The sequence below is a fragment of the Hippocampus comes genome, unplaced genomic scaffold (genome assembly GCF_001891065.2).
Source record: "Hippocampus comes isolate QL1 unplaced genomic scaffold, H_comes_QL1_v1.1 scaffold50, whole genome shotgun sequence".
NCBI classification, from domain to species: domain Eukaryota; kingdom Metazoa; phylum Chordata; class Actinopteri; order Syngnathiformes; family Syngnathidae; genus Hippocampus; species Hippocampus comes.
The window spans coordinates 1,127,099-1,138,562 of NW_017805122.1; the positions used below are offsets into that span (position 1 = coordinate 1,127,099).

General features: G+C 40.7%; 1 long non-coding RNA gene across 1 annotated transcript; it reads left to right on the forward strand.

The window, feature by feature from the left end:
- The first annotated feature begins 7,659 nt into the window (after positions 1 to 7,659).
- On the forward strand, positions 7,660 to 10,582 carry LOC109513654 (uncharacterized). The gene is made up of 4 exons (XR_002167839.1): positions 7,660 to 7,759; positions 8,352 to 8,525; positions 9,840 to 9,934; positions 10,421 to 10,582. It is a non-coding gene; the product is annotated as an uncharacterized LOC109513654 (long non-coding RNA).
- Positions 10,583 to 11,464: the final 882 nt, after the last annotated feature.

The window sequence follows — 11,464 nt, forward strand, 5'->3', positions numbered from 1 at the left end:
TGGTGTTTAAAATTTTGAAAAAAAAAACGGGACCGAATTCAGGCGGCGAGGCATTTACGCCGCTTTCCTTTTTGCACCTTCGATGGAGCGAATGAAGACAACATCGGATCCGCACGAAAGTCATTAGGATTCTTTTCGCGTCGCTCTTGCTGAGCATTGCAAATAGAACTGGAGTAACCGCTGTCCCTGAAGGGGTTAATAGTCATAAAAATAAACATATCCTATGTCTGTCTTGAGTGCGGGGGTGATCGGCTCAGTCCCACCAAGCGATGTTTAAAATTTGGGAAAAAAAATGCTCTGGAAAAGTCCGAAAAGGAAATCTAGAGTCGAAGGGAATTTTGGCATGGGCGAGAAGGCATGACTCCTTCTTGTGACTGGCTACAAGTCAGTGCTTAGATCATTCTGAAGCGCCCAAATTATATCGCTGTTTTGAAAATATATGGCGATTATATTTGTTTCCGGCATTTCAAAAATCCATTTTCTTTGCTTGACAGACAACCATGACAGGGCGTAGTAGGCCAATGTCAGCTGGGTTCGGCCCGAACTCCCCTTTGACCCTAACAAAGACAAGTTACCTGTCAGGTGTGTGCTTTCGAGTTTTATTACTGCAGTAAAATTTTGGGGGTGGGGGGTGTTGATATCTTGGTGGTTTGCATGGCAATGATTGCATTTTTTTTTTTTTTGCAAAACTTATTTTTGCACAAATTGTGTTCTTCCCTCAGATTTTGCTTGACTTCAAACATTTGTGCAATCCATAAATTTGTCGTGAAAAGTCATAAATAACATTCACTTGAACCTACAAGCAGACAGAACTTACTTTTGGAGTCTTCTTTTAATCTCTGGCCTGCCCTTTTTTTGGAGTGTTTTGTGGGTAGGGAAGCATGGCTTCAAGGGCGCGGCCATCTTGGAAAGGGGAGTTGACACTAATGAATCAGGAAGTGCAAAGGCCAATCAGGAACTGCCCCAAACATGGCATAATTGGAACTAAAGCTTACAAGTTTATTATCGTGAGTGAAATTTCACAAAATAACTACATCTAAAATTGAAAACTTTATTTCTCAATAAAATAAAATCAAATAAAAACGAAAATGCTTTTTCAAAATAAAAAACTGATATTACAAAAATACTTCATGACCTTTTTTTTTTTAAAACTTACACTCGACAAACACAAAAAAAAACTAAATGTAATACTAAAACCAAAAAGAACGAAGCATTAAAAAAAACTAAACTAATAAAAACTAACAAACCTGTTCTAAAATAAAGTCAAAATAAAATAAAAATAAAATGTAATGAACGATTGCAACTCTGGTTTTGATCACTTAAATCAAAAATGGCCCACTCTTGTTTACGGTGACTCTTTTTTTTTTTTTTAAATTAGCGAATGTTTTTTTTTGGCCATACGGCCTCTTTTGCTTGTTGGCTAAACGTAGCCCCTCCAATTTTTCCTCCAGCAAGTCAACATGATATTCACGCCCACACCGACAGCAATATTATCAAAACACCATCTTCTCTTTCAACCGGTTCGTACAGCGGGCTCTGTCAATCCCTCGACGACCCGTATCTCCCGGTTGCTGGCTCCGTGTTGGCGAGTTCCACCCCCCCCCGCCCCCCACACCCCCGTGGGTAGACACCTCTTCTGAACCGGAGGCACATCGGGAGCTGCATTTGCACATCTGGTTTGTCGGAGGCCTCCTTGAAAATGTTGCATAGAAGGTATGGAGGAGGTAAGGCCTCCTTCTACCGCCCCCCCCCCCACTCCAAATAAAGACAACAAAGGAATTCCCACAGGATAGTCACCAATTCTGCTTCCCTGCATGTACTCGCTCACTGTTTCACGCGCACACACACACAACTTCCATGATGTAACAAACCTGCAAGGCTTTCCACCCCTTACCACCACCACCACCGCACATTTCTCGCATTATTTTTTTTTCCCCTCGCACTTTTGATTCACTTAGACACAGGAAGTTTTCCCGTGTGCGCCCCAGACTTTTCTTGTAACGCGTCAGGCGCATCCATTCCCGAACCGCACTTCGAGTGTCTCCACCCAAAACTTTTCGCCGTACCCCTCCTTCTCCAGATGAAACTTATCCCATCCCGGCCCGCCCCCCGTCCCAGTGAGCACGCTCTAAGTAATTGCCTGGTTTCTCCGCAAGTATGTCTTGCTGGGCGACACCGGTTCATGGATTTAATTTGCGGGTAAATAGATTTTCTGCTGAGTTTAAAAGCCAGCGTGGCCCATGAGGAGGGGGTTATTTTGAGGGGGGAAATGTATTTGGGCTCTTTGAGAAAATCATTAGGAGGAGGAAGAGCAAGTTCATGATGCAAAACAAGCAGACAGCGCTGACCTGACAACTTCTTGCGCTTTGGATTTTTTCTTTTCTGAACTTGATGTGGCAAGTTTCTCACTCAAGTGTGGTTAAAAGTTGGAAAACTAGGGGAAAAAAATGTTTTGTACCTCCACGAGCATGAAAGCTGGTTTGAGTAATGAAAAAAATTTTTAAAGAAACAAACAAAAAAAAGTGTGTAAAAAGTCTACACACCCCTGTTTCTCTGCCAAATTTTGTTGTAAAAAAAAAAAAAAAAAGATAAATCATTTAAAAAATTTTACACTGACTTATATTGGAAAATGCTCATAATTCAATACAATAGATATAATAATATAAAATAAAATAATAATAATAATTAGAAGATTAAAAAAAGATTACCACCAAAAATAATGAAAAGTATACGCAAGGTAAGTCAAATAAAAATAAATTGCCATCATAAAAAGGTGAATGTGCATTTTGCACGAGTACTCTTCATATGCTCCGATACCAAAACATATCGCACTCGGACAGACCTCACCTCATCCCCACCTCGTGTGTGGCAAAATTCTTGAAACATTCATGATTAGATGTCTTGCGTAATTATTAAAACGGAGATAGCGCCGCGGTCCGATGACCCGCAGGCTTACAGCTGTTTGGAGCGATGCGGGATCAATCCCGCGGGCCTCCACATGGCTGCTCAGAATATTATTAAGAAAAAAAAGATTTTTTTTTTACCTCCCCTAAAGCATCAAATAGCCTCTTGTCGGATTCACCCGATGAGACCTGAATGGCCGAGAACTATCATCGGTACAATATATCAAGAGCGGCGCTAACAATGTGTTTGGAGGAAATAAGCGATAACACAACATGCCGGGCCTCCTTTGTGAAGAGGAGTAAAATAAAAGTGATCGTCTTTGAAAATAAAAAATAAAAAAATAGAAGAAATAGCTCTGGAGAATAAGCCAATTAAATTGACCAAAAATAAGGCGGCGACGAAGACGCGTACTCGTGTTTGTGCCTCTTCGGCGGCGGCTCATCCAGGTAAGCGTTGTTTGAATGTCGACTTGACTAGATGGAGTCCATACCGCTTATCCTGAAGGCTCATAGAAGAGGGTTGACATTTGGGTGAGAAGACACACACACACACACACACACACACACACACACACACACACACACACACACACACACACACACACACACACACAAAAAAAAAATATTTACACTCCCGGAGTCATTAAACACAGATGCTTGGTCAGTAGTAAATAATACTCTGCTGTAGGTAACACCTGCTTGTATTTGGGAAGCATGTTGTCTGACCAAAAAAATAAATAAAAAATCAAACCCATCTGTGCGAAACGTTAAAAATAATGAGGTGTGAGGTCTGGGCAGGTGTTACGAAAACGGCTTGATTAAGTTGAGGAAACTTTTTTTGGGGGGGGTCACGAGAATGGATCGCTACCTCCTGACAGTTCTGTTATATTTAACCCTTTCAGGCACCGCTTATCATGTTATGAGGTGCCAGGATTAAATTCATGATTTTTATTGCGTTTTATTTTTATGAAGTGTTTGCTCGGATATGAACTTATCCGTTGCCAGCCTGTGATCAAACAGCCGACCTTTTTGACTTCTATAGCCGTCAATGGCGTTGAAGGTTTTTTTTTTCCATTTGATTTTTGAAGACGGCAGCTTTGCTTGTTTGAATTATTTTTGAACTCATTTGCATCGTGGGATAACTTGACAACTTTCCTTGTGATATGAAAGGCCATTAAAAAAAAAAAAAAAAAGAAAAAAGAAAAAAATAGTCCCAAACTGTGAGTGGAAATACCCGTCACGCAGCCTCTGCAAACCGAGCGGGCAATTTAACACCGGCTCATTTTTTGTCGTTTGATGCCTGAACGACAGCTTTGGAGCGACTTAGTGTCCCTTGGCCATCAATTAGGCGCAGACCTCATTGACACACATAAAATAAATAAATAAAATAAACGAATAACGCCCGCCATTCAGTGCTTTCGGTAATTGCGGCCGTGACAGTTGATCATTACCCATGAAAACCGCCGGGTTTTGCAAACACGTGGCCGTTTGATGGTCCTTCACCACTCAAGTGTCACTCAATTCTGTGCAGCTGTTTGTTTCCATTTGGTTATTTTCTTCCCCTCCCAAGGCCAAATGGTCATTTCACTTTAATGAGTTCACCTCTATAAAACGCAATGTAGCAGAGGGGTGCGCAGAGGGGGCCCGGATTCGAAAGGCTAACTCAGAGTTTTTATCCAAGTCTGGGGGACTAAAGGACAACAGGCAATTATACTAATTGCTTTGGCGCAATTACGACAACAATGTGTGTCTTCCAAAACTTGCCTGAACACAATCCATTACAGGACGTGAGAGGAGATTTGCATAAAGTTAAAACAAGTCAAAATTATATTACGTCAATGATGAAAACATTTGACATTGCCCGAGAATAAAGTTGGATAATTAATTTGAGTAAAAATCCAAATTTTTTCAGAATCAATGTATGATGAGAAAACATCTTAAGCGAATAAAGTTGGAATATTACAAAAACAAAATCATAACGTTATTTAAGAAAGGTAAAATTAAAAAATAAATGAAGTTGCAAGAGTGACAAGGATAAAGTCATCTCGAAAGAAGGCAAAAAAATGTTTGTCTTCATGATTACAAAACATGGGAATTTTTATTTTATTTTATTGTATTTATTTTTTTAAGACTAACCTTAAAATTGACACTGTTCTGGAATGAACTGAATGGCGATGGAATCCCACAAACTTAGACACAAACAATAATACTTACAAAGCAAGAGGCTAAAGCGCAAAAACGACTAACGATGAGCTCGAGAGGTCGCGAGACAACACTTGCGCAAGAGCAGCAACGAGATCAATAATCCGACGCAGATTAAGTGCTCGGGAAATCCTTAAATACGTGATTTAACTTGGTGATCAAACTGGCAGCAGGTGTGCACGCTGGAGGACGAGCCCTCCTCTGCCACCTTCTGGAGACACACAAGAACAGGATCATGGCAAAAGTATGACAAAAATTTTATTTTACGAAAATAATGCTGATGTTGAAATATTTCAAGATCAATGAAATTTTACAAGGATAAATTAAGAATAATTATTTTATTAAAATTGTAAGACAGCATTAAAAAAAGTGTGAACTATGACAAAAAAGTTTGACATTTTCGGAAAATGATTGTAATATCTTACAATTTTTTTAAAAATTTTGATAAAAAAAATGGCGTCGCATTTGTCTAACAAACATGTCGGCCTCTAGAAAGCTTATGTGAAAAAAAAAGCCTCAATCTCACAAAAATAACGTTTGTTCAGCCAAATCTTTGAAATTCGGAATTTGGAAAATGTCTGCCTTTCGCGATTTCACTTTCTAGGGACTTCCACTCATTAAAAGTTTTGCCTTCCTGAGCCAGCGTCGACTTGTTACTCTGAAGAGTTCTTGTACACGCGGCAGATGTCGCAGATGTTTTACCGATGCCACCGCACTGACAATTCTTCCCACTTAAACCTAAACTGATACAATTATGTCCTTCTCCGCTGCCCCGGGAGCTTGCCTCAAGTATCAACACTGTCCGCCGCGATTATCATTTGACAAAAACATTTTTAATTACGACATTAAGCGAGGTGCTCCAGCTGAAGCGTACCGACATACAGAAAACGTTTGACGCAAAGGTAGATAATGGGATTCCGTGTCAATAAACACTTGAGTTTTTATTCACATCAAGTGCCAGCATTTAAGGCAGGGAGGGGGCGGGGGGTGGGGGGTTCAAGAGTTGTTTTCATTTATTTATTTTGATGTGACTTTTCACATGTTACGGTGATTTTTTTTTCTCTCTCTCTCTTTAAGAACCAACTCATTTGATTGCTTTCGCTCAGGCAACCTTGTTTCAAAAACATCTTCTAATGCTAAGGTAGCCCCCAACCCCTCGTGACTTGAATAATTCATGAGCCGCAATCCAATAGTATTGGATTGGCTGAGGGTGTGGGGGTTTGGACTCAAAAAGTTGAATTACAAAACATCACATTCTTTCATCTAAGTTTTTTTTTTTTTTTTTTTGCAAAGTGCAAAGGTCAATTATGATCCCTCTGGCATGAATAAAACACCGAAGGGCTCCAAAGCCTTTGGAGAGATTTCTCGCCCCCCTCAACCCACTCCGCACTTGTGTAGATTATTGACACTTACTCCATCCGTGTAAGAAAAAGGACCCTTTGTCTGTGGTCTCCTGCGCTGTTAGTGTCTCAATCGCCTTAGGGTAAAAAAAGAGGCCTAATTTGCACTGGTCTGTTTTGGGGCCAATTATTATAATGCCGCAAACACTGGAAGCAGAATGAAATTGAAAACAAACAAAAAAAAGAATAAATAAATAAAAAGTGCTATCGTGCATCGTAATATCCCACTTGTTAAAGATGCATTTTATGTGTCCCGGTATTTGTAATTTGCGGGGGTTCACCTTTTCCTGTTCCAATGTTGCATGTGGTCTTCACGTGCGGACCCTAACATTAAATTGCAGATATAAAAAGTCTACCCCCACCCCCACACAGTACAAATCTCAGAACAACTCAGTTGAAAAAAAATATTCAAGAAACGAAGTCAAAATAAGCAACAGTGATATGGTTGCAAAAGTGTGCACACCCTTGTAGTGTATGGTGTAAATATCTATTTGGTTGACATTTTGATTGTGGATTTGTTTGGAGCCATGAAAACTGGTTCAAGAGAAGACCTTCACAGCATTGCAAGCAACAGAAGTGAGTCCTGATGCATGGTCCGGCCTTTGGCTTGCGCCAACACTAGATGTCAGTGTTCTCGCTGCACTGTGAACCTGCAGGTAATGTGAAGAACAAGCAGCCTGTTATTATTATTTTTTTTTCACCACTCCACACTTGAAAGTGCTCCGTCTTCCACGGATTTCACACTTTAGCCTCCTGCGTGACGACCTGATTACCGAGGGCATCACTTTTATCTCGTAATGAGCCGCAAACTGCTGAGCACTCTTTTCTTTCTCAAGGAGCCGCACTCTAATCGTCAGTGGTGTGTGTTTATCTCGCAACTTGTTACCAAATAATTGGTATATTAAAAAAAAATTGTCGACTGTATACGGCATAGGCTGTCTGCATCGGATGTCTCCTTTTGCACAAAAGAATGAACCTTTAAAAAAAAAAAGATCACTTTTGTGTGTTTTCGTTTACTTTCGGAAAAGTCATCAAATGTAAGGGCAGAAGAGCAACATTTAACGATGCCAAAATGTCCCGTAAAACAACAACAACCAGCTGGAACGAGGAGGGACTACAATTTTGAAAAATGAAAAAAAAAAAGGAAGCGGAAGTTGACTCAACCAATGAGATTGCGTGACGTTTTCAAAACCGGAAAAGGGAAACCCAACCCGAAAAGGGCGCCTGGATTGAAAGTGAAGACGTTAAACTCAGGTAAAATTCCTGGTTATCCTAATACATAATATTTATATCTCAACGTTTTAACATTTGGGAGGAACGCTAAAGTCCCCTAATACTAAAATATATCACGTGTCAAAAAAAAAAATACTTTCTGTTTTGCGTTGTCATGCTTTGTATGTTTAGCTTCTCTCATATAAGAGCACGCAAAATATGTGACATTGGAAAGAGGCCAAACGTCGCATTTTACAAAGAATACATGTCGTTTAATAAAGTATGTCCAGTAAAAATAACTTCGTCTACATGTTTGGAAATAACAACTATCAGTCAACTGTAGTGCACAGAGATGGGACATAAACGTTGTATTGATAGTGTGGAAAATGGGCAGTGAAGAAACCGTGTCAAAATGCACTCTTGATGATTGTTTTTTTTTTCCTGATTTAAGAAATGCTGTGATTGTACATTCATGCTTTTCTGTGCAGATAAGCACGTCATCATATCAGCGCGTTGTTACACGGCTATAAAAGGATATGTGTTGTTCATCAAAGTCTTCAAACATTCACCGCTGAGAAATGTGTGTAAGGCCCCTGATGTTGCTGTATATAAAGCGTCTCTTGTGCCTGCCCAGGATAAACTCTTCGACGCCGCGACCATGAGTTTCTCTCCGTGTCCACCTGATGCGCTCGCTGGCAACAGCATCCAGGAGCAGAGGGACCTCTGGGAGAGGAAACGGAGCCGAGCAGCCAGAGAATTGGTGCAGTCGGAGCAGCGGTACTGCCAACAGCTCGGGCTAGTCACCACTGTAGGTTAAAAATGTTAAAAAAATCACATACAACGCTACATTGATTTCGGAGTGATTCAGCTTTACGTGCCGTCGCTCTGCCGCTTTTATATTGATTTTATGTTCATGCTAACACACAGTGCAAAACACCATAGACGGGCGAACAAAACTAGCATCACTGTTGCTTTGATTTGAACTCGTGTTCTCCTGATCATATCATGTGACTTTCAGCTGATTGATAAGATAAGATCATTTGGATGTGCTTTTCTTTCTTTTTTTATTTTATTTATTTTATTTTTTGACGATGTATCGGATCAAGACTCGGTGTTGGCAGTTACTTATCATGTGACTTTCAGCTGATTGATAAGATAAGACCATTTGGATGTGCTTTTCTTTCATTTTTTTTTTTTATTTTATTTATTTTATTTTTTGCCGATGTATCGGATCAAGACTCGGTGTTGGCAGTTACTTGAAAACAAATGACTCAGACTTGGGTGCCAAACAAATAAAAAACGTGATTGGGGGGCCATCCCTAATTTGAACACAAACAGTGCAAACGAAAGACGGACAAACACAATACTGACAGGCATATATTCTTTATCCTCAGTGAAAACCCACGCGTATGACTGCAGCTCAATGAGTCACGGAGATGAAGATATTTTTTCTTCCTTTTATTTCCTCAAACAGTTCAACCCTCTGAGAGAATTGAACTTTCAAGGTTCCGGTATGTCACGAACAGTGTAAGACCTTTTGTAGTCATTTCCATTCAGCGTTCTACAGTACATAAAGGTGTCTGCATAGTGAATAGCAACACGCCGAAAGTAGCGGGCCTTTACTTCCTGCGGGGGCCAACAGACTTTACCACCCACCGGTGTTTTGCCGAATTTCTACTCAATTACTCTCCCTCCGCCCGTACACTCCAATTAGGAGTCATTTTAAGCCTTGTGGCTCGTTCAATTTGCTAATCCCATTTCCACTGCCAATGACTTGAGACCAACACAGCTGCCACTTGAGTGGGACGACATTTTTCGAGACTTGTTTCTTTTGCAACAACCTCCTTCTGCAGCCGGGAGTTGTCTGAGGGGTAAAAGCCAGCCAGCGGCGCGACAAGTGCTGACGATCACGCCTGGAGAAAATGAGATTGGGGTTCATTAACCCTTTCGGCGGTTACTACAGTGGACGGGTTTATCATGTTATCAGGTTACACGGTGCATGAAAGGGTTAATAAAAGACTCTTATTGTGAATTTTTTTTTTACTAATGCAAACATGCACGACACAACCGATGAAAAGTTTACCCAGTCGGCGCTGAGCCGTCTTCCTTGTTTCTTTTGCAGTACTTTGTGGAGATTTTGAAGGCCAAAGGAACCCTGAGGCAGGACATTCGAGAAAGCATCTTCACTTCAATTAAAGCCATTCACTCAGTAAACCAGTAAGTATCCCCCTTGCATAATTTACGAATATCAGCGCCGCTTTAAGGCCAGCGGAGCGACCGTGTAAAAAGCGATGGCGAACGCAGGCGGTCCCCTGTGTGGGAATGCACTCGTGATAAACTCGGGAGGTTTATTAAAGCATCGGCCTTATCTTCACCATTAGTGGGAGTCAATGATACTCTGTCAGGGTATAGATGTTCTCTTCGCCCGCCGCCCCTTGGGTACATTAGTGTATGTGTTATAATTTGAGAAGATAAAGCGCAAAAATGGAAATGATCGTTCATAATGGCAGACTTGTATGAATGGTAATTGAGATGCAACCTGGCTTCTCATAAATGATGCACACAGGTCTCGCGCCGTCATAAAAAGGGATTGTTCGTCATGGTGCATGTCTTTAAAGAGGTGTGTCAAAGTATTGCATTTATATTTTATTCATCAAAATTGCATTTCTTTTTCTCTTTTTTTATGGAAGCGTTTATTTATAGTCCTCCGGAATGCCAACTCGGTAAGCCTGAATCAACAGTGCCTCTGCTGTCTACATTCAAGCGACGCCGCCTTGCCTCAATTCCTTCAAGACGCAATTAATCAACAATCAATTCCACACAATCGACCACATTTTTGAATTAATTCTAGCGATCGTCTATTTGTCTGCCATCTCCTGGTCGGGGTGAAAAAAAGAAGAAGTAGGGCAGCGTGTGCTACAATGAAGACTGAAGTATGAATTACACAGTGTGACGTATTGGATAAATGGTTCTGCTCTTCCCATACATCTTCATTATGGGCCCGGCTTATTGAATTAGTGGTTTAAAAGCAACGGCAAGTAGTAAGTACTCCATTTCAAAACATTCCGTTGAGAGACAGTGCGTTAGACGGCGTTATCACCGCTAAGTGATCGATTAGATTTTCCCATATTCTCTTCTCCCATTCCGACTTTTAGTTGCCAATAAATATCGAGGAAAATGAAAAGATGTCAACCAATATATAGGGTGCACCGCATTAATAAGGTGCATAGAATAGAAGCGACAATAGCGGTTGCGTTAAGCATCCACTAGATGGAGCTATGCTAAAGGGAATACAGTACAATACAGTTTTATTTATGGTGCGCTTTATAGTGCGTAAAAGACGGTCTTGTAAAATTGCTGCATCAGTGAAGTAAAAGTTCCAACCATATTTGTAGTCGGTCAACATATTTGTCCACATGGACGTGGGTATTAAAGTTTTATTAAAAACGGCATTAAAAAAATATGGAAAATGAAATTTGCTGATACCTGCAGAAACCCTGAATAAAGTCCACAGTCCACCCAAGTCGGGCCACAGTTCAAGTGTCCTGGTGTGAGTACGCCCTAAGGCTTGTTGATAAACATGATTTTGTTCCCCCTTGCGCTCGCCCTTGCGCATTCAATCATAGTTAAATTTGAATTCACCCCCAAGTGCACAGTGGATATATATTCATCTGATGTCCCTACGTTTGTTTACTTGCCCGCAGAATGCAGTGGGGTAGAGTTAATAAATGCGACCATTTTTTTTTT